Source organism: Zootoca vivipara, chromosome 4 (assembly GCF_963506605.1).
Source record: "Zootoca vivipara chromosome 4, rZooViv1.1, whole genome shotgun sequence".
Lineage (NCBI taxonomy): Eukaryota > Metazoa > Chordata > Lepidosauria > Squamata > Lacertidae > Zootoca > Zootoca vivipara.
In genome coordinates this window covers 30,726,599-30,753,442 of record NC_083279.1, presented here as the reverse complement: position 1 = coordinate 30,753,442, position 26,844 = coordinate 30,726,599, and the positions used below count along the sequence as shown (strand labels likewise).

Genomic DNA, 26,844 nt, shown 5'->3' with positions numbered 1-26,844 from the left:
AAATCCAAAGGCCTGCCAAGCTCACATCAACAAGGCAAAAGGTGGTGTATAGAGATAAACAAAGTTCATGATTTCTCTCAGTTCCTCATTTTTCCAATGTACAGTTCATTACATTTCCACATCAGTTCACGATTTATTTATTTATTTATTTATTAAATCTCACAAAACTATATTAGCGTTTGTCTTAATACAGTGGTACCTCGTTTTAAGAACAGTCGTGTTTATGAACGATTCGGTTTACAAACTCCGCAAAACCAGAAGTAGTGTTTGCAACTTTACCTCGGTCTAAGAACGGAATCTGAATGGTGGAAGGGCACCGGCGGTGGGAGGCCTCATTAGGGAAAGCGCGCCTTCATTTAAGAATGATTTCGGTTTAAGAGCGGACTTCCGGAATGGATCAGGTTTGTAAACTGAGGTACCACTGTCTACGTACATATTTTTCTATGCAATTTTGCAAATATGTTTTTTTCAGTTTCCCCCTATATTATGCATTTTTGTATGCTACTTACACACATGCATGCACACCCCACTTTTGCCTAAAACACATTTTTTGTGCTATAGATGATAGATAGATGATAGATATATTCAGAACTGTATCACCGCATTCAGAAAAGTGCATATTTCAAAGGCTAGCTGCCTTCCAGTGGTTTTGGAAATGTAAATTACATTATATAAACTGTACTGAATTTCCTCCCCATTCCTTAGTGGTGGGCAGGGTATTTTGTATTTCCCCATTCCCTTTCTTCAGCTTTTTTAAAAAAGTGTTTTCTCCCCATGTCAAGGCTCTGCTAAGGCTTCAGGAAAGCTATTCCTCCCCCGGTTGCAGCAAGAGCTTAAAAAAACAAGAAGAGTCATTTTTAATTAGTTTTATTCAATCCTAACAGTGAGAGACAAAAGAACGCAACAAGCCTTAACATGGCGTAGGTCCAAACTGGGCTCCACCTCCCACATTCCTAGCGGCAACATGTCTCCTTACGGTGGCTGTTTGTGGCCAAAAGTCTCTGATTCCGTTGTTCCTGCACCCTTAATGAACGCTGAGTTCTGGGAGAAGGGGGGGTCTGAAATACTCTCCAGTGACAACATGTCAGCAGGCTGCCGTGTCGCAATCCCCCCCCCTCTTCTAAAACTTCCCCAACTCTTATGTTCCCTCAAACTCCTTAAAGCCCTGCCGTAAATCAATGCTGCCTTCCCCCTTTTCCTCCAGCGTCAGGAGAAGGGGGGAGGGGATCTCCACCACTCCTCTTCCATTTCGCCCTCTTGACTCCAATCCCTGACACCCCAAAGGTTTCAGTGGGAGAATATATATGTATGCCAGTCCTAGAACTGACATAGAAGAGTTTGGATTTGATATCCCACTTTATCACTACCCGAAGGAGTCTCAAAGCAGCTAACAATCTCCTTTCCACCTCCTCCTCCACAACAGACACCCTGTGAGGTGGGTGGGGCTGAGAGACTTCAGAGAAGTGTGACTAGCCCAAGGTCACCCAGCAGCTGCATGTGGAGGAGCGGAGATGCGAACCCGGTTCCCCAGATTACAAGTCTACCGCTTTTAACCACTACACCACACTGGCTCTCTCCTCATAGCTCTCTCCTCACCCTTCCTTTCAGATCTAGCAAACCCAAAGCCTTCCCTGATCTCCCCCCAACTTGCCTCCAGAACACCTCATTTTCTCACTACCCACTATCAAAACCCCATGATGTAGGAGAGATAGTTATAGAGGAGAAAGGTACAGACAAAGCTGGATTAAGACCTTTAGAGGCACTAAGCACTGAAAAGATTATGGTGTCCCTCATATGTAATTCAAAATAGAATCCATGCTTGGAATATTTAGAGTTGGCCAAACTGACATGCAGAATCCAAGATCAAGAGGACACAAAATTCAGAAAAGAATGGAGTAAATTTATGGATTATGCAAAGGAGAATTATAAGAACTTAAAGACCCTGGTGGGTATAAATTAGACCCTACAATATTGATTCAGCATTGATACAGTATTTGGTATTGAGTTAGTATTTAGTATCGAAAAATTGTAAAATGTGCGAGTAAAGCGAAAGAAATTACCTGCTTAAGGGAGGGGTGGAGTCAAAGCTTGACAAAGTTATTTGCTGTATAAATGTAAACTGTATTTGTTGATGTAAAGAAATCTGAGAAAACAATAAAAAATCATTGGGGGGGGGAATAGAATGCATACTAAACCATAAACTAAAATGTTATTGTTTGAAATGACACAGAAAACTTACATGCATGCTGAAATGTATGTCATGTGTAACATGACGGGATCTGATAAGTAGTAAAAAAAAGGGGGGGACAGAAGAATGTGCAGTGGAATGCATGGAAGTCTTAACCAAGTTCTCATTTTCCTATAATGACTACTTAGATGCTTCAATGGTTTTTTGAAATATCAAATGTCAAATTATGAAATGCTGGACTGAATTAATTAGTGCGGCGAAATCCAAAAACCAAACCCTATTTTGGAAACTGGCGGCCCCTGGCATCCGCAAGACCAACTCTCCCCTAACCTCACAAATCCCACCAAATCTCTGGGTTTCGTATTTCCAATCTCTTTATGAGGACACTGAACCACCACCCCAGACCTGCAAAATAGAACAACTGGCAAAATGGCCCCCAGTAACAGTAACTGAAATGAAAACCTACATCAACCAACTGAAATCGGCCAAAGCCCCAGGCCTAGATGGCATTACGCCAGAAATGCTAAAAGCACAAGTGGATTGGTGGGCACCGTATCTAGCCGCCCTCTTTACGTATATAGACGACTCTGGGCGCATCCCCAGAGATCGGGGAACAGCCATAATAGTGCCATTCTTCAAAAAGGGCAATAGAAGGGACCCAGCAAACTACAGGCCGATCAGCCTACTAAGCGTGACCAGTAAGCTCTACGCAAAGCACCTACTCACCAAGTTCTCAGACTGGTTAGAGAAGGAAGACATTCTGGCAATCGAACAAGCGGGATTTCGACCCGGCCGGTCCACGTTGGATCACTGTCTAACGTTACAACATCTCATAGACAAATATAAATCAAGAGACCAGGCCTCTTTGTATGCCGCCTTCGTAGATTTAAAAGCAGCCTTTGACACCGTGTCCAGAACCAGACTCTGGGACAGACTGCAGGACACATCAATTGACAAACGGCTCCTATTACTTATTCAGGCACTCCACGCAAACACGGCCCTCAGAGTTAGGTGCAGCCATCTAGGACACCTAACAGATCCCATCAAAACCCACAAGGGCGTCAGACAAGGGTGCCTTCTGGCTCCACTACTTTTTAACTTTTACTTAAATAACCTAGTAGCTGCACTAACTGATTTAGATTTCCATCCACCAAAGCTCGCAAACCGGCACATCCCTGTCTTATTATATGCCGACGATGCGGTCATTCTATCTAGAACACCTATCAGACTCAAAAGGGCACTAAGGAGGCTTGCCACTTACTGTGACACAGAACGCCTCAAAATAAATTACCAAAAAACTAAGGTAATAGCGTTTGGGAAAAAATCAAAGCCCAGAAGCTGGGAACTGCAAGGACACAGATTAGAGCAAGTTTCCAACTACAAATACCTCGGAATGGCAGTACAGGCCACAGGATCCAACAAACTGCACATAAATTCTATCGGAAGCTCAGCGGAAAAAACCGCAAACTGCATTCTCAAATTTTACAGAACACAAGGGGGCTTCTTTGTTCCTGCGGCCCTTAAGCTATTTAAGGCCAAAACATTGGCCCAGCTCCTTTAGGGAGCTTTTCTAGGCCCGCCCTCCTCCTCTTTCTCTCCCTTGGAGCTCGTACAATCGAAATTCCTCAGAGCCCTCCTACAAGTCCCCAGATGCGTATCTAACGCATGGGTTAGACTTGAAACGGGAACGATGAGAGTGGAGGCCTTAATCTGCCTATCATCAATTTATAAATGGCTGGCTCTAAATCTGAGACCCCAAGGTATTGCGCCTTTGATCCTACGCGACCAGTTCCAGTCCGGTTGGCAGCTAGCGGTTCTGAACTCTCTCCGGAAAATGGGCCTTGCCCCCCAAGCCCTTCTAAGATTGGATCTAAGACAAGCCAAAAGCAATGGTCAGACAACGACTCATTGATATTGAAAGACAACAGGACTGCTCAAGTTGTCCTGAATATAGATCTGGAGAAATTGAGAGATACATAGCCGCCCCGGCACCTTATTTCTCATTTCTCCTGTCAAAAAACGCAAGAAGGGCTTTTACACTTGCCAGAAGTGCGGCATTGCCCACGCCTGTGCTGGAGGGGCTTTACAAAAAAATCCCATACGCCCAAAGACTCTGCGTATGCCCTCTAGGGGAAATAGGAAGCCCAGAGCACTTCCTCTTCAGATGCCCCCTCTATGAAGAAGCTCGAAGGGAGATCCTGGATCCCATACTGGTGAGGTTAGCAAGCCTGCCGGAAAAGCAATTATACAACATGCTCCTGCTAGGCAAAGACCAGGAGATAACCAGGGCGGTTGCCAGATTCTGTGCCCAACTATGCAGACACAGACTTTCTCCCGAGTCCGCCTGAATTTCCCAACATATGGTACCCGAGCGAGTTAGGCTCAGTTTTCTGCAGCTTCTATTTTAAGGGTTAAACTTTCAGCATTGTATATATAATTAACAATGTATTTTAAATGTTCCACAAAATGTCATATACATGCTATGCTCCCTGAAACTGTTCTTTCAAAAGGGACTCACAGTATTTTATTTTTATCTGTATTTTATATTTTTCTATGAACTGGTCCTCGACCGTAATAATAAATAAATGAAATGAAATTATTTTTAAAAAAGTCTTTTTTTTTCATGGAGAGAGAGATCTGCAAAATCCTATAGCCTCTGGATGCTTTGTAAGAGACCATAAAATGTGCCCTTAATTTTTTAAAAAATCTTTCTTGTAAGTGAATGTGATTGAAGGTTGAGATAAAAATGCCTTTAAGCAAGCAAGCAAATCACATGCGATATATCTGAGAAAACTAATAAATTCCTCTCGATAGAATAAAGATCTGTGCTAAATTACCTTGATAACACTGAGACTGCTTAATGCTTTGCATTCTGATGTGGCACCATTTCATGAATGACAAACTTCTTCAGGAATCACAAATTAAATTTTAACTCAGTCAACTCAATCTCTGACATCCGTTTAATTCCAGTCGAATGTTATCTTACAGCTAGTGTTGTTCAGCTCCAAATTTCTATCGGTGGACAAGCAATCTCCCCCGTGATTCTATCTTTTAATTCTATGCAACTATGATTCCACATCTCTTCATACTAGATTTGTTGGCAGATAAAAAAATTCCTTCGGTAGCACCTTAAAGACCAACTAAGTTTATATTTTGGTATGAGCTTTCGTGTGCATGCACACTTCTTCAGATTTGTTGGCAGATAGTTTGACTTAAAAATAGTGTACAGAATAGTTTTTTAAAAGGATTTCCTAGTGTTCAAGCAATGTATCTTTCTGAACTATCACAATATTCAAGGGAACAGTGCCTTTAAAAACTTCGTTTAAAATATGAAGAGTATTTGGGCAAGCAAAACAAAAAAGGCTAAAATAGCAATGTATCTTTCTGAACTATGACAATATTCAAGGGAACAGTGTCTTTAAAAGCTTCATTTAAAATATGAGGAGTATTTGGGCAAGCAAAACAAAAATGGCTAAAATAGTTTGCACTCATGACAAATGAGGACAGTAAATAAGAGTGCCTAGGATGTGGACAGAGACTGCAAACAAAATATGTATATATCAGTGCCTGGAATGAACTAGTGCTGTTCAACAAAGTTCACTGAACTAATTCAAAAATATCTGGACACCTGAAAGTAATAGCCATAATTGCTGGTTGAACTAATTGTGAATTAAATTTATTTGGGGACAGAACTTTAAGTGATTTCTAGTTCAAGTTCATTCTTTTACATGTGTTGTTTACACTTTAGAGTCTTGGGGCCTTTAAGTCTGAATATCATATTTGTGGGACGAAATAAATCTACCAAAAAAAGAAAAAAAATTCCACTGTGCGTTTTGAGGTTTTGTTTTTGCCTTCTTTATAAGAAGACAAAAAAATCATCAAAACACACAGAGAGTGAATGTAATTTTTACATTATACTTCAGAATCTTGTAGCATTCTGTAAGCTGTAAGCATTCTTTTGGGAGGGTGTGGATAATGGCTTTGTTGGCAAAGGCAGGAGGATAATTAGGTACCTCAGCATGGTTTCTAATGTGCACCTTCCTACATATTTGAAGTGATCACCTTAGAATCAGTAGCAACATGTGGCCATTCAGAAAAGAATAGCAGCAATGTCAAGAACACTAGTTTGGTAGGATTAGATCAAGCAGGAACTTTTTGAGCAGGTGGAGGGACTCTGTATGCTTACATGTACCCAACATGGCTTCTTTGTTGTTCCACTAATGCTTGATTCAACCTCACGTGTTGTTTTCTGAAGCTCGGCAGCTTCAGATGTAGGAAACATAATTCTCAAAATGAATCAGTGTTCTATTATTCAACCCTGTCTGCAGAGGCAAAAGATTGTTGCTAATCATCTGTAGGATCAAGTGAAGGACTGCTGCACTGGCTGAGTATAACAATTGTGCTAAAACTAAACTGGGCTATACCTTTAAAGCAAAATTGAAGCCCGTTGTCCCCCTCAAAGTATTCAGAAGACTGTAGGGTGACTGGGAATTGTAACTACGGTATGAGAGGGGACTACAGTGCCCAGAATTCTTTGAGGGGGGGCATTGGGCTTCTGTAACGGATTAGCCCCAGGGTGGAAGATTTATTATACCCTGGATTAGAAAGAGTTAACCCACCTCCATCTTAACTGACAGCGCATCCTTAGGAGGCGGGACGGTGCCCAGTTTAAAAAGGAGGAAATAACCGTTTTGGCAGTTGGGCAGTTGGAAGAGTGGGAGGTTGGTGACGAAGAGGGAAGAAGAAGAGTGTGAGGCCAGGATAGTGGTGGTTTTAGGTTAGGCTTAGGATAACTTGAAGTCAAAGTCTGACAGTGTTAATGTATAACAGTAACTAAGCTTGTAAACTTGTGCATCATGAAGAAAAGAAAAACCTATGTTCTCAAGAAAGTAAAATTCATCTTCTTTTTCTGCCAAAGAGTATCGTCTTGGTTATTCCAGCAGCGTATTAAAACTCACAGAGGTGGAGACTCAGAAAAGGGCAAAACTTACCTAAGGAAAAGGAGATAGTTTGTGTCTTAGAGTCACACAGGAAGGGCAGTATGGTGAAAACCTAGAGTGCCACAAGTTTGCCAGGGTGATATGGCAGACTGATACAGTAGGAATCTGAGTTGAGGGAGTCCCTGTTCTGTAGGCAAGAGGTTGTTCATTCAAATAGCCCTGAGTGTTTGTGAGATCAGGCCACGAAAGCTGGAATTAGACACTCTTTACTGAGGAGGCCAGAATTGAGGGGTTTATTTTAAGGCGTAAGGAATTGAGTGGGGATTGCTTTACCCCTATATCCTTTCGTCTCATAATATATTGGCAACATTGGCGAGGGGGTTCGTTGCAGCTTCAGCTGTGCTTTAAAGATGTTGTGTTTATGCAGCCAATATCTCAGCAGAAAAGCTTGGATTGATTTGCTATGCCAGCTACACTGATCAGTAGTAGCTGGGGCATAAGATCAGAACATAAATGTTGAATGCTGCTCCAATTGCTGCTGCTGCTGCTGCTATTATTATTATTATTATTATTATTATTATTATTATTATTATTATTGACCCTTCCTTCACCATAAGATCCTAGGGCAGGTTACAACGTTAAACACAATATTAAAAATAGTTTAAAACAATTTATGATAACGAAAATAAGGTGGGTCCAAAAAACTATGCACATCACGTGTAAAAAGTCAGAGAAAAGAGCTGTGGCTTTAGTATTCTCCAGAAGCTATATAATGAAGGTGCCAGGTGCACCTGTCTGGGGAGGGAGTTGTCCAATTTAGGGGCTGCTGCGAAGGCCTTCTCCCAGACCACCAGCACCCCAAGCCCACCAGAGGGAGCCTATAGGGAAGGAAGCGGTCTTTCAGCTATGTGCAGCCTATGTTGTTTAGGGCTTTAAATACTAATGTTTAAACACCTTGAATTGGGACCTAGGACCCAGCTAGACAAAATAGTGAAGATCTGTAATCATTTCTATTGTGTGTTGTAGTAAGCCAACATTAACTGTGGGCCACCCTGAAGAAATATGGACCAAACCCATTCCTGTGGGTTTATGGTCTTCCTGTGGTCCTTTAGAAGTAGAGATGAAGTGAGTGGGCATAGGCCACGGGTACATGAAATGGGCATATGCTTCTCAGGTATATAACTTCAGGAATATGAGCCATTTTGCCTTTCTGATAAATCCTACATTCTGTCTCCCTTTGTCTTACTAAGATGCTGTGCCTATATTTACATGAAGCCACCTGGTCAGAGAGTGTTCTTGTTCCTGTGTCCGGCTGGCGAAACGCCTGGAACTTTGATAAGGATGTTCTTGGCGCATGAGCCTGCTCCATAGGAAGTGGGCTATGGGTTGTGCCAGACTGTAAAAATGTCTTTTCGCCGTCTCAGCCTAAGGAGCCTTCCAGACCCCCACTGTGTTTCTTGGAAATATATTGAAAGCTGTAATGCTAATTGTTGTATGCTACTGATACCCCATGCATTGATGAAGTGTTCCTTATGTATTATATTGTTTTCTGATGTTTGCCAATGCTTAACTGTAATTGCATCTGTGATGAGACTGTACCTATGCCGGATCTGGGACAGAGGTACATCTTTTTCAACTCACTGGGTCACAGTAACCCCGGATGTCCTAAATATGGTGGGGGAATGAGCTCTTCTAAGAAGGAGGAGGTGAAATTCATAAATGGTAAACGGAATGGGCCTTGCCTTCACCGATTGGTAGTTCTTTGTTCTAAATGAGCCAATCTGATTGATTGTTCTGTAATGTATGGCTACCCAAAGGTATAAATGTTTGAGACACCCATTGTTCTGGGCTTGGCTTTAGGAAGTATCCTCTGAGCCATTGCTTGCTGTCAGCAAACATAAAATTTACTTTCCTTTTCTCTATTGCTGTGTGGTGAAGTTTCTTCAGTCTGTGTGGCGACCCTACAGAGACAACTTGCATCACTCCAACCATTAGCCATGCAGGTTAGGGCTAATCGAAGCTGGAGCCCAAGAAGTATCTGGAGGGCCAAAGGTACTCCAAGCATGCAATAGAAGTACACTAGTGACCAAAATTGTAGAAAGCATTTGGAAAAAGCGTATTTCTGAGGTTTGATGGCTCATAACACCACTTTTTTTTTGAGTAATACCATAAAATTATATATCAATGGAAAGATAATTTAATGAAGAATATAATGCAACAAAATTTGTTCAATTATCTGTATTCTATCAAAGATTATAGTCAAATAACCAGAAAAAGGAAGCACAGCTTGCTTAGGTTGATATGCAGTAGCTTTAATTCATTTGAATGTAGCCAATGAGCATGAGTGTTTAGAGAGCCAATCAGGTGTTATGAGCCATCAAACCTCGGAAATACACTTTCCCCAAAAGGTTTCCACAATTTTGGTCACTAGTGTACTAGTCTTGTTTTTGGTGAAACAACAGAATGCCACTGTTCTAAGCCAAGATCTCAATAAATAAGTGACATTATTATTTGAAATAATATGCACATGCTTTTGGTTCTTATTCTCTTTATCCACCCCATCTACTGATGATTGATGATTCAATTTTTAATTGAAAAAATAAATCTCACTGCTCCCCTCAGCTAGTCACATAAATGATCTGCATACTGCATAGAAAAGAAAAACTCCTTTGGCTGCACGTGTGCTTGTGTGCAATCGCTGCTGCTTTACACTTTCTGTCTTTGCAGGGGGGAAAATGCTTTTGTCTTGAAGGAATTGCAAAACAGTGTCCTGAACCCAGTTTGCACAACTCCGTTTTCACAAGCCACCTAGGCCTAAGAGAGCAGGTGGTTTGGCGAGTGTCTATGAACAGTGGTACAGTCTATGGGATGAATGCTCAGATTGTTTTGTGGCAGTGAGTGACTGTCCCTGAATTTGCCAACCTGCATGTTGCTTGGCCTTGGACTGGACCGTAGCAACATATGCCAACAAAAGCTCTCACAGTTGGGTTTCAAGTGCTGCTATGGTAACCAGGGGGGTGGGGAGAGAGAGAAAGAAAGAAAATCAGAACACAAATAAAAGTTCTTTAAAATAATTAGGATACCCTTTCCCTTTTGTACTGGTGGCACTTTGTGGCCTTGCATTTTTTTGATGCACTCTACTACGTCTGGATGGATTAATAGAAGTAACATTTTTCATAAACATGATAATAAATGTTGGAAATGTAAAAAACAAGAAGGAACCTTTTACCATATGTGGCGGACTTGCCCCCAAATAAGAGACTTGTGGGAAAAGATTTATAATGAATTGAAAAAAGTGTTGAAAAACATCTTTGTTAAGAAACCAGAAGCCTTCTTACTTGGGATAGTTAGAGAGGAAATACCCAAGAAAGATGTTACATTTTTTCTGTATGCCACAACAGCAGCAATAATAATATTAGCTAAGAATTGGAAGAATTACCAACAATAGATGAATGGCAGAAGAATATGATGGAATTTATGGAACTGGCGGAGCTAACCGGGAGACTGGGAAGAAGCGGTGGAAGAAGATTGGAAAAAAATTCAAAGTGTATTTAAGAAATAAACATATTATAGGAAAGAATAAATAGAAGTTTAGTAGGTACAGGGAGGTTGTAGAAATAAAAAATGTTTAGATAAATATTGATATTGAGGTGTAATTATAAATAAGCAGAAAGTGTGAGATTTTGTGTTATGATATAAGATAAGATTATAAAAAGAATAGTTATATGGTAAATAAGGTATAAGAAAAAGATTTAGAAATTACTAAATAGGATATACAATGTAACGCAGTTGGAAGGGACACGAGGAAGTCACTGATATTAGAATAGATACAAGTTGAAGTTTTGGTATTTTTGTCTTTTTTGGTTTTTTGTATTTTGTATTTTTGTATTTTGTATTTTTGTATTCTGCATGTTTCTGCTTTTGTGTCCTTGTTTGTTATAAAAATAATAAATATATTTGAAAAAAAATAGACGTAACATTTTTGCTACCTGTCTTTCTTTGTCTGATGAATAACTTCATCAGGCGGTTCAAAGGGCCAAATTCAGGGGCAGTTTGTATTAAGAAAGCAAATAGACCTTCTCAGTATACAATCCCCATGCTACTTTAGGAGAGCTAATTGCATAAAGTCAGTTTTGTCTTAGGCATAATTCGCTCTGGAAGAGTATAATAATAAACTAGTATAATAATTCAAATAACTTTAATATTATGCACCAGAATAAACCTAAAATAGTACAGTTGTGAATCTGGCCCACTGGAGGCAATTCCTCAGTCTGAGAAAGAAATCTAATCTACCCCAAGCCAATAATCAGCATCCATACATATGCTTGCTGCAAAATAGCATTAAGGCTCTTGTTTCAGTGTGTATTTGTTCAGTCTATAACTGTAGTCAAAGGAATGGGGAAACTTTGGCTCTCCAAAGTTTGCTACACTATAACTTCCACCAGCCCCAGCAAGCATGGCCAATGGTGAAAGTTACAGTTATAGTCCAGCAACATCTGGAGGTCCAAACATTCTCCAAACCTGGGCTAATTAAAGCCAATTGGGCAAGACTATTCCTATCGCCAAATCACTGGAAGTAGAGATGGAATCCACTTTCCTCCAGTGCGAACCCATTCAACCAGGGGTGGGGGACCTTTTTGGCTTCCACTTTGTGGGCCAACTTTGGCTGATGGGCAAAGCGACAGACAGGGCAATTACACGATACACTTATTATGCCACATGACTTCACCAAGCTTCACACACCCTTCCCCCTTAGCTCTTGCCAAGCCTTCCACCCCTCGTTGAAATTAACAGACATGACTAATTTATGTCCATTAATTACAATGGGTCTACTCTGCTTATAACTTGGTTGGATATAAACCTTTCCCAGACAAGTTTTTGAATGGATGTTTTTAAAACTCACACATTCTGAAGGACAGGTTACAGTGTACCCTAGCATGGGTGCCTCAGATGCATTTGGGAGTACCACAAGGTTTACAGCTGAACTGTAGGGCTGGCAGAGAATATTTCCTACCTAACATGGAGGACAAAAGATGTACAATGTACAAAAGATGACCACGCCATAATTTTTTATCATTCCCATCATACGTTTCTACTTTGAGAAGCAAAGGTGGTTTGAAAAATGGGACCACTCCTTCAGCCTCCCATAGCTCACATCAGGTTTCTTAGACGTCTGTATTGTTGGTGTTTTTTAAAAAATAAATAAAATAAATACAATTTTTAGAGAGAGTAGACCAAAAGAAATGTTTGTGTGTGTGCCATGGAAAGCAATGCCTCTGTCAAACCAAAATAAAAAAAATTCCTTCAGTAGCACCTTAAAGACCAACTAAGTTTATATTTTGGTATGAGCTTTCATGTGCATGCACACTTCTTCTTCTGTCAAACCAGTTTCAGTTCTCAGTGACCTCCAGCTTAGGATTCACTGTTTGTTGCTCAAACTTAAGCCATTGGTTTAATACCATGTTTTCCCCTCGACCTCCACTTTCCTCAAACTTTTTCCATTGTTTCAAACAACCATTTCCCCCCGTCAGTGTTCCACTATTTTTGCCCTACTTAAAATTCTCCCTCTTCCATTCCTCAGCTGCCTCATGTGAGGGAGATAAAGGATGTGGAGCCATCAAATAGTCTTGGTTTCCTCTCGTCCCTGCTTTACAAAAACTTGTGTCATTGTTTTAAAACACCACTTTCCTCCTTTCTCACTCCCATGTCATGAACTCTGCTGTTGTGCAACCTGTCTTCACTTTTCCTCCTTTAACCTTCCCTTGACTTCATGAAAATTCAGGATTGTGAAGAGGCACTACAAATCATCTGATGGGTGCTGTGTGATGACATTCTTACATCTTTATTATATATGACAGTTTATCCAACTTTTCTTCCAAGGAGCTCAAAGCAGTGCACATATTCTCCTGCTCCTCATCCTCACAACAATCTTGTAGGTTAGGCTAAAAGACTCTGAATGGGCCAAGGTTACCCAGTGTGTTTCATTTAGTGGGGATTTGAAACTTGGTATCTGAGGTCCTAGTCCAGTACTCTAAGCCAGGCATCTCCAAACTGCAGCCCTCCAGATGTTTTGGCCTACAACTCCCATGATTCCTAGCTAACAGGATCAGTGGTCAGGGATGATGGGAATTGTAGTCTAAAACATCTGGAGGGCCCAAGTTTGGGGATGCCTGCTCTAAGCACTACTTATCTGCACAGAGTGGCTGGGGCTAGCCAATAAGATGGGCAGCATATAAATAATAATTTATTATTATTATTATTATTATTATTATTATTATTATTATTATTATGAGTTACTGATTGATGTCCAACCAACTAGAGTGGCAAATCAAGAAGATGACATATTTTAAAATCATTTAAATTTTGTGCAGGGCTCTGCTGCAGAACACAGTATCATTTTAAAAAAAAGAGTACCGTATTTCTCCGTGTATAACACGACCCCTATTTTTGGGGACTCCAAATAAAGAAATCCCCCATATGCACTATCCATGTATAAGACGACCCCCAATTTTAAACTTGAAAAAACAGGGGAAAATATAGTCTTATACACGGAAAAATACAGTAATTGTTCAGAAGAAAACAATTCTTAACTTATTCAGCCTATTCTCTAGCATCTCCCCCACCACTTGGACACAAGTAGCATTCTACTGAAGTGGGAATGGTGTTGTTTTCTTGAAATGAAATTGCCTATCTCAGAAAAAAAATGGAGCATGTTTATTGCTTACCTCCCCACAACAAAGTCTGTATTAGATTGCCTCACCACTTGTGTCTCCCATTCTTCTCTTGAAAGCAAACATAATAGGCAACACAGGGTATTACTTCGTGAAGGGCTGAATAATAGAAAATTACTCCCCAATTAGGCCAACATGGGGTTGCCTGGGGATAATTTTGTGATGCATAAAATCAGTAAACACTACAGAAAAAGTTGACTCTCTGGAAAGCAAAGCATTTAAGTTCTCTATCAAAATCACCCACCCATTGCCAGCCTGCCCAGTGTTGCTTTACATTCACACACACACACCGGGAGCCCCCACAGTGGATTAGCGGAAAATGAAGTTTAAAAGAAGAAGAAGAAGATAAGGCTACAGATTTTGATGTTTGCCTGACTGTTGGACACTAGCTGCTTGCTTTAGATAGATTCTGTTAAAGCAGAAGGACTGACTGCAGCTAATTTGCAAAAGATAAAGAATTAAATGTACAGGCAGCTTCCCGTTTGTGTGTGTGTGGGGGGGGGGGTTATGTTCTGAGGCACTGTGTGCGTCAGTGAAATCGCGCATAATTGAAACCCACTAAAAAGCCTGTTGTTGTTTAGTCGTTTAGTCGTGTCCGACTCTTCGTGACCCCATGGACCATAGCATGCCAGGCACTCCTGTCTTGCACTGCCTCCCGCAGTTTGGTCAAACTCATGTTCGTAGCTTCGAGAACGCTGTCCAACCATCTCATCCTCTGTCGTCCCCTTCTCCTAGTGCCCTCAATCTTTCCCAACATCAGGGTCTTTTCCAAGGATTCTTCTCATCTCATGAGGTGGCCAAAGTATTGGAGCCTCAGCTTCACGATCTGTCCTTCCAGTGAGCACTCGGGGCTGATTTCCTGAAGAATGGATAGGTTTGATCTTCTTGCAGTCCATGGGACTCTCAAGAGTCTCCTCCAGCACCATAATTCAAAAGCATCAATTCTTCGGCGATCAGCCTTCTTTATGGTCCAGCTCTCACTTCCATACATCACTACTGGGAAAACCATAGCTTTAACTATACGGACCTTTGTCGGCAAGGTTATGTCTCTGCTTTTTAAGATGCTGTCTAGGTTTGTCATTGCTTTTCTACCAAGAAGCAGGCGTCTTTTAATTTCGTGACTGCTGTCACCATCTGCAGTGATCAAGGAGCCCAAGAAAGTAAAATCTCTCACTGCTTCCATTTCTTCCTCTTCTATTTGCCAGGAGGTGATGGGACCAGTGGCCATGATCTTGGTTTTTTTGATGTTGAGCTTCAGACCATAGTTTTAGTTGCAGACTAAAAAGCCTGCAAACACCTTGTTCTGCCCTTGCCTTACCCTGCCCCCACTCCACCCTCTTAGTGACATTTCAGTGACATTTTTATGATGTTTCCAGGTCATTTCCAGCTTTGGCACAATGTGCATATAGAAGGCCACACACACATTGAACATGCATTAAATGGGGGGGGGGGCTGCCTGTACATCAAATACTTTGTCAACTTTACTTTCCTCAAGACATACCTGTAGCTTAACAATGAGCCATGCAAAGTATCCTTTTAAGATGTCCTTTAGTGACCTGAGAACTCTTTAACACTTCTGAAGACTCAGTGCTTTGATGCCCCCAGGAAATGCTGGCAATAAATTGCAGTTACAGTTTGGCCACCTCATGAGAAGACTCCCTGGAAAAGACCCTGATGTTGGGAAAGATGGAGGGCACAAGGAGAAGGGGACGACAGAGGACGAGATGGTTGGACAGTGTTCTCAAAGCTACTAACATGAGTCTGACCAAACTGCGGGAGGCAGTGGAGTGTCTGGCGTGCAGTGGTCCATGGGGTCACGAAGAGTCGGACACGACTAAACGACTAAACAACAACAACAAGAACATGTGGTCTTTGAATTTTTGTTACCTTTAAGCATCACTTTGTGATCTTGATTTCCCCCCCTTTGCTCTACTTCAGACCAAGTGTTTGAATCTCCACCCGCCTTCTTGGTGCACTTTCTCTAACTGGTGTGGGGAACTGGATAGGTTTTATTGAAAGCTGACTTTAGCAGCATATAATAGCATCTTCCTTGGAATTTAGCTCAGTAGCAGCCTAGGGCCTTTTTGCATGATGCTGTCACTATCACATGATGACTGTGGCTCTCACCACTGCTTCCAGCCACAGGCAGTCTGAACATTTGAAAGGCACATTACTTTTCTCCACAGCAGCCTCCTCATCACAAAGCTACCACTACTTATAAAGTTCATCTAGTGTAACTTTAATCACCCAGTGAATGAGTTTTCTAATTTGTTCCTTGACATTTACCTTCCGAAAATGTAATACATGCTGCTTACTATTCACAAATACAATGTGGTTTTCATTTGGACAGAGTTTTTTTAAAAGAAAATAAATCCAGATTTTCATATTTGTGATTTTCTTTAAAAATGTATATTTGGAAGGAAATAGGACAGAAAGAGAATTGGCGTTAGAAGTTCGGAAAAGTTGCTCCTTAGTTTTATGTCAGTATTGGAACAGTCAGGTTTTTTTAAAAAATTTCACTGAAATTAATTATAGAAAGAACACCATGGGATATAGGTGGCTCCATTGCCTCAAGTCCTGAGTGCTGTGCAAAAACAGGAGAAATAAGGACTAGGAGCCAATGCCTTGGAGAAAAGTGCAGTCTTGAGAGATGATTTCCATCTGTTGTTACAGATTGAGCTGAAAACAAGAGGCCCATAGGCTTAGCAACATTTCAGCACTATACAGCAAAAAAACAAAACAAAACAAAACCCTTGCTGTGGTGGTGCAGAGGTAGACACTTGTGTATCATTTAAGGATTTGAGAAATCTGCAAGTATGGGATTACAATTTTCTCCTTTTCTGGCACACAGACGGAGGTTCTGTTTCAGTCCAGGTAAAATGATAGGGATCAATCTTTCTTAAGGCTCTTCTTTACAGCATGCCTTTCAGAGTTATATAGCTTTTTGAATAGCTTAGAGATTTACTCAAGCTACATCCAGCAACTGAAAGTTAACTGGATATGGCACTCCATAGATCTTCCCATATACATAAAAATGTAAAGTAGCGTCACGCTCTGCAGTTTGCACGGCCACTGACAGGTGACCACACCAAACTGCAGCTTGAGGAGTGCCTTTGCCGGCCCGGGCAAACTATTTATTGAATGGTCGAGAAGGACCTTCGTCCAGCAATTTAACAAGCTTCTAAGTGAAGCTCTTGCTCCTGCCCAATTAAGTGTACCTGCAGCATTTTAGCAAGCGGTTTGTGAAGCACCCCAACCCTGTCAGTCCCACAAGGGGGGGGGGAGGTTGGGGCAACCTGGGAGGGGAGAGAGGAGAGAGTGTTGAAATGTAAAGGGAGGAGGGGGTGGTCCAGTGCTGGATTTACGTATAAACAAGTTGTAGCTTAGGGCCCCACTCTCTTGGGGGGCCCCAAATTTTTTTTAAAGAAAAACAACAACTGGATGTACATTTCCAAAATAGAAGATAAAAAACTAATAAAATAAAACCTACATACAGCAACAGTGTTTTGTGTTGTGCAAGTTCCTGTTTTGTAAGTAATGGGCCCTACCTGCTAGCCTGCTCCCTAAAATATCACTGGTTTGCTCATTTCTATATACAGGGTGCCTACATTCTGCATGGACTGGTTGCATGGCAGCATGCAGCTGCAGACTGCAGGGCAGCACAGTTGAATGTAGGTCAAGCTGTTGTACCTGTTATCTAATATTAAAGAGTGCTTGTAGACCAGGCATCCCCAAACTTCGGCCCTCCAGATGTTTTGGACTGCAATTCCCATCTTCCCCGACCACTGGTCCTGTTAGCTAGGGATCATGGGAGTTGTAGGCCAAAACATCTGGAGGGTCGCAGTTTGGGGATGCCTGTTGTAGACTGATGATCAGGCAGCATAGACTAAGGGTATGAGTTTTATGCCTACTGATTGATTTCATGTAATACATAATTTATTTATTTTGATGCCATTATGGTTTTAGATACCTATTAGGCCTGAAAGTGAGATGAGCGCCACAACCCCATAGTTGCCTTTGACGGGACTTAAATGTCCAGGGGTCCTTTACCTCTTTACCTTCATCTTTAGTAGTAGAATTGCCGTAGATGGTAAAGAGGGTGTGACCACACAGTTTTCCAGGTCATGCGGCCAGCATGAATAAACTGCTTCTGGTGCAATGGAACACTGTGATGGAAACCAGAGCTCATGGAAATGCTGTTTACCTTCCCGCTGCAGTGGTATCTCTTTATCTACTTGCACTGGTGTGCTTTTGAACTGCTAGATTGGCAGGAGCTGGGACAGAGCAACGGGAGCTCACTCCATTGTGGGGATTCGAACTGCTGACCTTCTGATCAGCAAGCCCAAGAGGCTCAGTGGTTTAGACCACAGCGCCACCCGCGTTTTAGTGTTACTAAAAGGCACCCGGCAGCCACAGCTATACTGGCAGCTTGGTTGCCATTTTTCATGAACCAGGGTCAATGACACAAATCTAGTATCATTCAGAGGCCTTATGGGAGGAAATTGTAGCTGCCACTAAAAATAAATGTTGAAGAATATTTGAATAAAATATGTAGGAGGGTGCAAAAAGAAAAATCTTTGAAATATTCTCAGCTTGGGGGGGGGGGGAGCCTTCAGAGAAATTTCAGGTCAGCTGCAGTTTCCATACAATGAACAATATTTTGATACAGCGCTTTAGTTTAAATCAGGTAGAATGGCGCTGACTGCTTCACTACATTTCCCTGCATCCATTCTGGAACCATGTGCAAAGAGCCATGAATACGAGGCACACATCATTCAGTACTCCTACCAGACCTTTCTCCACTCTTCATGCCTACAGTTGAGGATTCTGCCACAAAGCAGGTATGCTCCCACTCTATGCAGTTTTGAAAGCTTTGCATTGATGCCTTCAACTATAGCCTGAGCCCAAGATTGTTCTCAATGTGAACAAAAGCAATTAAGTGGTGATCCAAATGGAAAATAATGGATTGTATCCATCTAACTTGTATTCAGAGAAGACTCACTGACGTCAAAAGACCTGGCCAACTTAAGCCCATTGATTTCAGTGGATGTGCTCTGAATATGACTCAGTGGGATGCAGCCCAATCTCCATCCATAGTCAAAGCGAACAGTCCATTAAAAAGGGGGCACTCTGACACCCACTAGAAGGGTTAAAAAAATGAGGGTGCAGGAAGTCAGTGGCAGGCCTGCTTCACCTCCAGTACTATGAGCCACACAGTCCAAAAATCTCTTTGTACAGCCTACTGTTCTACTCAGGCTTATATTATATCTCAAGGGTAACCAACATGGTGCCATTCAGATGTTGTGGACTACAACTCCCACCAGTCCTAGTTAGCGAAGTAAGGGATGTGTCAGGGGCTGGATTGAGGAGGAATGGTGGTGGCTGCCCTCCTTCTCCTGAACCTTCCTGAGAACAGGAGGACAGTATAGATTTAGAGCGGTGGTTTGTAGAAGGTCATAGTTCAGAGGCTGCAGAGGGGAGAAGTTGGGAAACGTTGGGAGAGGAACAGCAGGAAGAAGAAGCACCAGGGAAGAGATAGCTGACAGACTCAAGTGTCTTTGGAAAGCATTCCTGATCCCCCCCCCTCCCAGGACCAGGTGTGCATGGAGAGTAGTAGAACAGAAAGCTCAGAGGCAGAAAGCTCAGATTATCTGACGCAGGGGTGATGTAGAATAGGGGAGACATAGGGGGTGGGACTTTACTTTACTTTACTTTAGAGAGGCAGTATCATCCATCTCTCTCTGTGAATATTGAATAAAATACCATGGTAAGAATGTCTTGTTTTTCCATTTTTGGCTGCCAGCCTTGAGGGGGTGGGGTTCAGATTCCCTGAAGCCTGACAGGATGGTGGGAATAATATTCCAAAGCATCAGGATGCTGCCACAGTGACTACCCCTGATATGTCCATTGATGGAGTATCAGCACAGGAAAAGGGATTAGGAGTCTGAGCACTGAATCATCCAGTTGCTACTACAGGCAGAGCAACATTAGGGTAAGGGCTTTAAAATTCTTCTTTCATTTCAGCATTATGAATGCTCATAATACTCAAGAGCAAAAGCGAGAGGATAAATCATGGGCCAAACTATTTCATACGAACCTGGGTGGCATTGCTAGCACATACTGCTGATTCCAGTTAACCATCCACAGGCTTTTATTACATGAGGAGCGTTATATATGGCTTTAGGCATCTTTCGATTCTTGCTAATTCTCACAACGTGCTTTTGCAACTTCCTCCAGGGGTTCTCACAACAAGGAATAATCAAGCTGTTCCCATCCATTCGATTAATAATTAAAGACTAAAATATCCTGAAGGAGGCAATGTCTAGACAGCGTTCAGGGGCTTAAGCATATCAAGACGGCGAGGAAAGATATTGATCACAGCTGTCTATCCTGATGATAACACTTCGTTAGCAACTTCCACCAAGAAATTGCATTGTGAAATCTAGTGCAAAAAGTGTTTGCGTGCCTTTACGGCATGCTTCTTAAGGCCTTGATATACAGGTACAAGCACACTTGACTGGAGAGAGCTATGCAATAAAATAAATAAATAATAATCCTTCTCCCTGGCCTCTCATATTTCAGAGACTTTGATCTGTCGCAGCATCGGCCAGGAAGAGAACAAGGTACCTGGGGTTTGTAGCTTCTTACTTGGAAGCTGTTGAAACTGCTCTTCATACCAAAGGCAGTGTGACTGCCAGGAGCACAGCAGTGCTTGAACTCTGGTTATTCCTGGGATTTGCCACTGTTGGAGGGGGCCTGTCTCAGTGTCTTTCAGCGTTGCTCAGTGCATGTTTTTGTGATTTAGGCCTGACTAACCTGAGCATCCTGAACTGGAAGCAAGCAGCCCTAAAATCAATGCAACTCATTCCAACTTAAACACAATAAGGATGGAGCTCTATGTTTGATCATTCACAAAGAAATGATCTCCCTCGGATGCAAATTCTGTGCCTATATCAATGATGCTCCAGTTTACTTAGAAGAGGGATAAGGAACCAGTGGCTCTCCAGCTATTGCTGGACTCCAACTCCGATCAGCATACATCAATATGGCCAATGGATCAGGATGATGGGAGTTGGAGTCCAAGAACATCTGGAGGTCCACAGGTGCCCACCTTTGATGGAGAAGTAAAGGAATCCTTTTCCAACATGGATAGCCAGATTTCTGTCTGGGCTTCCCCTCCAAATCTCATAGCATCTTTTTTAAGATGACCAGTTGCCATTTTGCTTCCAGGCCCAGGGTGCTCACATTAGTGTTTAAAACCCTAAATAACTCAGTTCCTGAATATATGAAAGACTGCCTCCTTCCTCCAGACCTTCCTGGGTGCTATGATCAGTGGAGGGGGCCCTCTTGGTTGTTCTACTGCCCTCAATATTTATTTATTTATTTATTGGGGGGGTTGCATCCCAGGAGAAACCCTTCTCTGTGGCACTCCCTCTAAACTGTGGAACTCCCTCCCCATAGATGTGTTACACAGCTTTCAAGGGATGCTGAAGATGTTCTTGACACTGAGATGTATAGTTTTATCTTTGTAATTTTAAGTTGTTTTAAATGGTGCCTTTAAATAGTGTGTTTAATTGTTGTTACCTCCCTTGGGACCTTGGGGTGAAGGGTAGGTAATATATATTGTAATAATAATAATAATAATAATAATAATAATAATAATAATAACAATAATGTTTTAGGTTAATAAATATTTCATGTTTATTACTTTAGAGGAAAAGGAAGTTATTTTGCAGACTTGGCATAACTAAGTACCTTCACCCCCCGAAAGTGCAAAGTGAATGTAGACATTAGTCCTATTATACTTCCATTTTCTAAGCTAGCAAGCAATATGTGGTCATTAACAACCCTCAGGGAGAAAGAAAGACTATCAACACTGCATAATGAAATTGTTCTAATAAAGCTTCACTGACACAAGACGTGAAGGCAGGCTCTTCAGTTTTAGGACCACAATGAAAGTCCTACTACAAATGCAGGCAAAAGAGAGGTGTGTGTGTGTGTGTGTGTGTGAAATGATGTTAATCCATGGCAAATTTGGGCAATAACACAGCACATAGAGGACAATAACCAACGTGAAATACAATGAACGGGTGGTAAATGATAGCTCTATTGATGCAATGAATGCCTGAAACTTTTATAAAGGCAGTAAAAACCAGGGGTGCTGAAGCTTGAACATGAATATGGTGGCGAGTAGTAATATACATGTTGCCCCAGTTCAGAAAACCAGGGCCTGTTAGGATTCAAGCTAAACCCACCTCTTTACAGTAGGATACATGGGATATGTAGTTCACATGGATCTTGGCAACCCTCCTAGAGAAGCAAGGTATTGGGAACCTTATCTCCCATGGTGTGTGTGTGTGTGTGTGTGTGTGTGTGTGTGTGGAATAGTGAAACTGGTACCTTTTTCATTTGAGGGATGACATTCTTTCCTATAGAAATAGGGTAAGGAACCTTTTCTGGCCAGAGGGCCAGATCTTTATCCTGTCACCTCCTGGTGAGCCAGGTTTCAGAGGTGGGCAGGGCCTATCATCATTATGACATCAGGTGATGCCACAGTGTCATTTGCTGTCAGCTACTGTGCTCCTCTTTGAACTGCCTGAAATACCTTTTCTTTTTTTAAAGGTTAATGATGATGATGATGATAATAATAATAATAATAATAATAATAATAATAATTTCCCCAGCCACTCTGGGCGGCTTCCAACAGAAAAATAAAATACAGCAATCTATTAAACTTTTAAAAGCCTCCCTAAACAGGGCTGCCTTCAGATGTCTTCTAAAAATCTGGTAGCTGTTTTTCTCTTTGACATCTGATGGGAGGGCGTTCCACCACTACCAAGAAGGCCCTCTGCCTACTTCCCTGCAGCTTGGCTTCTCGCAACGAGGGAACCACCAGAAGGCCCTTGGTGCTGGACCTCAGTATCCAGGCAGAACGATAGGGGTGGAGATGCTCCTTCAGTATTTTTCTCATGGGTAGCCAATGTTTCCAAAAGGAGAGAGGGGATAAAGGCTGTCTTTTGAAAGCATCATCTGCACACAGGACTTCTTCCTTTTGCAAAGAACCTTAACCTTACATCCCAGTGATATTTTTGAAAGGCAGTATTTTCTGCCTTCCTGCTCACTTGATGGGGAGCGGACAGGAAAAAGTGCCTTTGGGGAGCTTTTGCTACCTGTAGGAAAAGAGTCCACTGGATAGTGGAGGATTCAATCCTGCAGGAAAGCACATGTGAAGCAACAACCTGCAGGATTGAGCTCTCCCGCTCACCGTGTGATCAGTAGGGTGGAGAAGTCAACATTTCCTTCCTTTCCCATGACCTCATGACCATATGTTTAAATGATCCCCTTCATGGAACAATGCTTTGTCGTGGTGAAGGGGCTTGAATAACTCAGAGAAGCTATGAGCTATGCCGTGCAGGGCCACCCAAGATGGACAGGTCATAGTGGAGAGTTTTGACTAAACGTGATCCACCTGGAGAAGGAACTGGCAAGCCACTCCAGTATTTTGCCAAGAAAACTCCATGGACAAAGACAACAGGCATATGTTTAAATAGGATTTTAAAAAACCCTAGTTAAAAGTTAGGGTCACCCACTGAATTGATCCTAGGTTGGCTCAGATACATAAGGGGGGAAGGGGTGAAATGTTTGCACAGCCCTAATTCCATTAACATATGCATTTCTACGCACACCTCACCCTATTTTTGTACACATTGGCTACTGCATTGCAAAATTCAGAGGGGCGTGAATTTTTGAAGATGCCTGTGTTTAGCGCCATGTACCGTATTTTCTGTCTATAAGACACCCCCATGTATAAGATGGCCTCTATTTTTTGAGCCCAAAATTAAGAAATATATATTTTTAACATTCCGTGGATAAGACGACCCCCCAATTTTAAACTTAATAAAATTGGGGGGAAACATCGTCTTATACACGGAAAAAAACATTATCATTTCAGAAAGTGAAAGTAAAATTGCCTAAAAATGTGAGCTGAATCGAATCCTTCCTTCCACTGAGGGCTGCCACCACCATTCCTGCTAAATGCCCCAGGAAATCAGCTCTGCAGACAACCACTTAAAGGTAAGCCCCCCACTTCTAAAAAAAGGTGATGAACAGATATAAATTGGATACTGAAAACAGTACCCAATTGTATCCATTTGCTTCTTGTGGTCTTTGTTTTAGGCTGGGGCTAAACTGGAATAAATAGGCCCCATTCAGTTGAGTTTTCCATTTCTCCCAAAACTAATGCAACCACCTATTTATTGAGGTAGGGGTGTGTTTGTGTGTACTGTGGGAGTTAATCATGCTCCAGAATGAGAATGTAACAATTTTATTGGGGATACTTGATACAGATATAGCCAGAGGGGAAAAAAATTCTTTTATGCTACAGGGGCCGCAAGAACATTAATTGCCAAAAATTGGAAAAAAGAAATAACACTGACAAAAAAATGGCAAGATAAATTATTGGATTATATCGAATTGGCCTGATTGACAGAAGCTATCAGGGATCAGCCCAAACAAAAATTCCAGAAAGACTGGGGAAAATATAGAGAATATCTTAAAAAGCAGTGCCCTTAAAATAATACTTGGACTTGTTTCGATTAGCTTCTGCAAAATAAATTAAGGTGTATGTAAGTCAAAAATAGAAAGAAAAAGAGGTAATAAGGAATTAAGAAGGAAACAGTTTACCAAAAACAGAAAGAGAGTCGTGTTGAGGATGAAGGAAGTCAATTGGAAGAAAAGAAGAAATGAAGTATGGTATATATATTGATGTTAATTTGTTTGCATAATTATTTGTAAGTAACAATGTTTTAGTTGTATTTCTCTGTTTTTTTGAAAAGAGAGTGGAACAAATATTTCAGTATTTTCATTGTTTTAGCTCTCTCATACTTAGGGGGTGGGGGATGTTTCAATATCAGCATGCAGGAAATGATCCTTGATCTGTTCAGAATGGTGAAATTCCTCCTATTCCCCTCACACCCTCTGCTGTTAAAAGCTACTTCAAATCCTTAATCTCCTAGGGAAGGACAACATATTAGTCTCCCCTGACAAACTCCTTCCTGAGTCAGCAAGAACTATCTTAGCCTAATAAATGATGCAAGGAGGTGAGAGGCATCTTGGGGCTGAAAAACAAATACTGATACAACAGCCATCGCAGAAGCTACAGGAAATAAATGAGATGAGAACTTTCCTGGTTAAAATAAATTAAACTATAATTCTTACACGGTGAGGGAAAGTGACTGAAAGCAGAACAGAGGGGGAGGGGGTAGAGAAAGGACAAAGCAATTTAAGATCCATCAGTCTGACATCGGAGAAACAAGCAAATGGAGTAAGGAAAATAATCGAAACAGCAGAGCTCCTAGTAATTGAGTAGCAGGCTGGGATAAAGTGCCTCATCTGACTTACATATATACCATTTGCAAAATTATTATTGATGTCAATGGAAGAAGAATTGGGATCTCTCAAACAAAATTAGGAAGATTTTCATAGTAACTCAGATTCCCTCTGGCCGGGAGCTGTACATCTTTTTAACTTTGATGCTTCGGAGTGAAGTTGGATTGGATTAAGCTAGACTGCAAAGCACTTTGTTGAAATAACTGTAGTAGCCCTTAAGAAAATTACATTTTCCATGGGCCTTGGGCCCTCATATACTGGTGCTCAGCACACCAGGACAATGAAGAGCATAGGAGCCAACTCCTAGGGGCCAGGGGGGCTTCGGCTCCCCAATAAAATATTTGAGGGGGCCACCCCCCAAGTTGATGGGCACTGCCATTCAAAAGGTATGTGTGCACTGTGTCATGTGATTATGTGGGGCAGGGCTTAACTGGGCTCCCACAATATTTTATTCAAGTTGGCACCCCTGATGAACGGGGAGAGAAGAACCAAGCCCATCTCTTCCCCTCTCTACATGTTACCACTGTGTACCCCAGAACTTCTGCCCCCTGACAAGGAGTGGCAGGGAGTTTTGAGGAGCTAGTGGAGGATCTTTCTGGGAATGTGAAGGCTGGGGAACAGGGGGAAGAAGCCAATAGTTCTTCTCTGGCTTTGATTTTGATTCAGGCCAGTGAAGATTTTTCGGAGGGCTTATAAGCTCCCTTCTTGTTTGAGGTGGTCTTTTACGGGCTCTCTAAATTATTCAGCAGGATCAAAACTTGCCAGTAAATTTAGAAATCAGTTCCAAATCTGTTTTGCTATGCTGGGAAGAGAGACTGATTGCTAAACCACTCTAGGAACTGTGCCTCTGTGAGGTTTCCTAGCAACTCTCAGTACTCTTAACAAACCAGAGTTGTCAGAATTCTTTGGGGGAAGCCATGGTATCATAGTGCTTTAAAGGCACGGTGAATGTGGCTGAAGTGTGGACTTTCCTGTGAAAGAACTGTGACCTCACATAAGTTCTGAAAACAAATTCCTGGAATTAAGATCACAGTGGAACTCTGTCCTTTTAAGTCTAAATGCGTGTCTTCTAAACAAAATAAAAATTTCCTTCCAGTAGCACCTTAGAGACCAACTAAGTTTGTCATTGGTATGAGCTTTCGTGTGCATGCACACTGCTTCTACTTTGTAGATCTTGCAGTTCCAACAAACAAAGATCCAGTAAGCCTGACGTTTGCCCATATAGGCAACCCAGAGGTAAATCCTACATTACTAAAAACATGCCGGCTTGGGTTCACTATGTACCATGAAAGAACGTCTGCTGGTGGAATATGGACATTTCCCCTTCTCCGGTCAACCAGATGATAGGATCTAAGATTATATGTTTTATTAGATCAAGTTGCCTGGGATACATTTTGCCCGAAATGCGTTCAAAAGTTCAAAAACTCGTGGATTTTCTAAGACACTATTTTTGATTCTGCTAGTGATTCATATTTAAGCAGATTATTTGACCAATATTGACTTGAATGGATGGAGTTCCGCTTTCAGACACTTCCTGCTTGCTTCTCTAAAGCAGTCCCCTGTACATCATCACCATGGTTGGAGAACCTCCGATACA

General features: G+C 41.7%; 1 protein-coding gene across 1 annotated transcript in view; it reads right to left on the bottom strand.

Annotated features, from left to right (window-relative positions):
- GABRG3 (gamma-aminobutyric acid type A receptor subunit gamma3) overlaps window positions 1–26,844 on the bottom strand; it is a 309,032-nt gene that overhangs the window by 71,536 nt on the left and 210,652 nt on the right. The window lies entirely within an intron of this gene.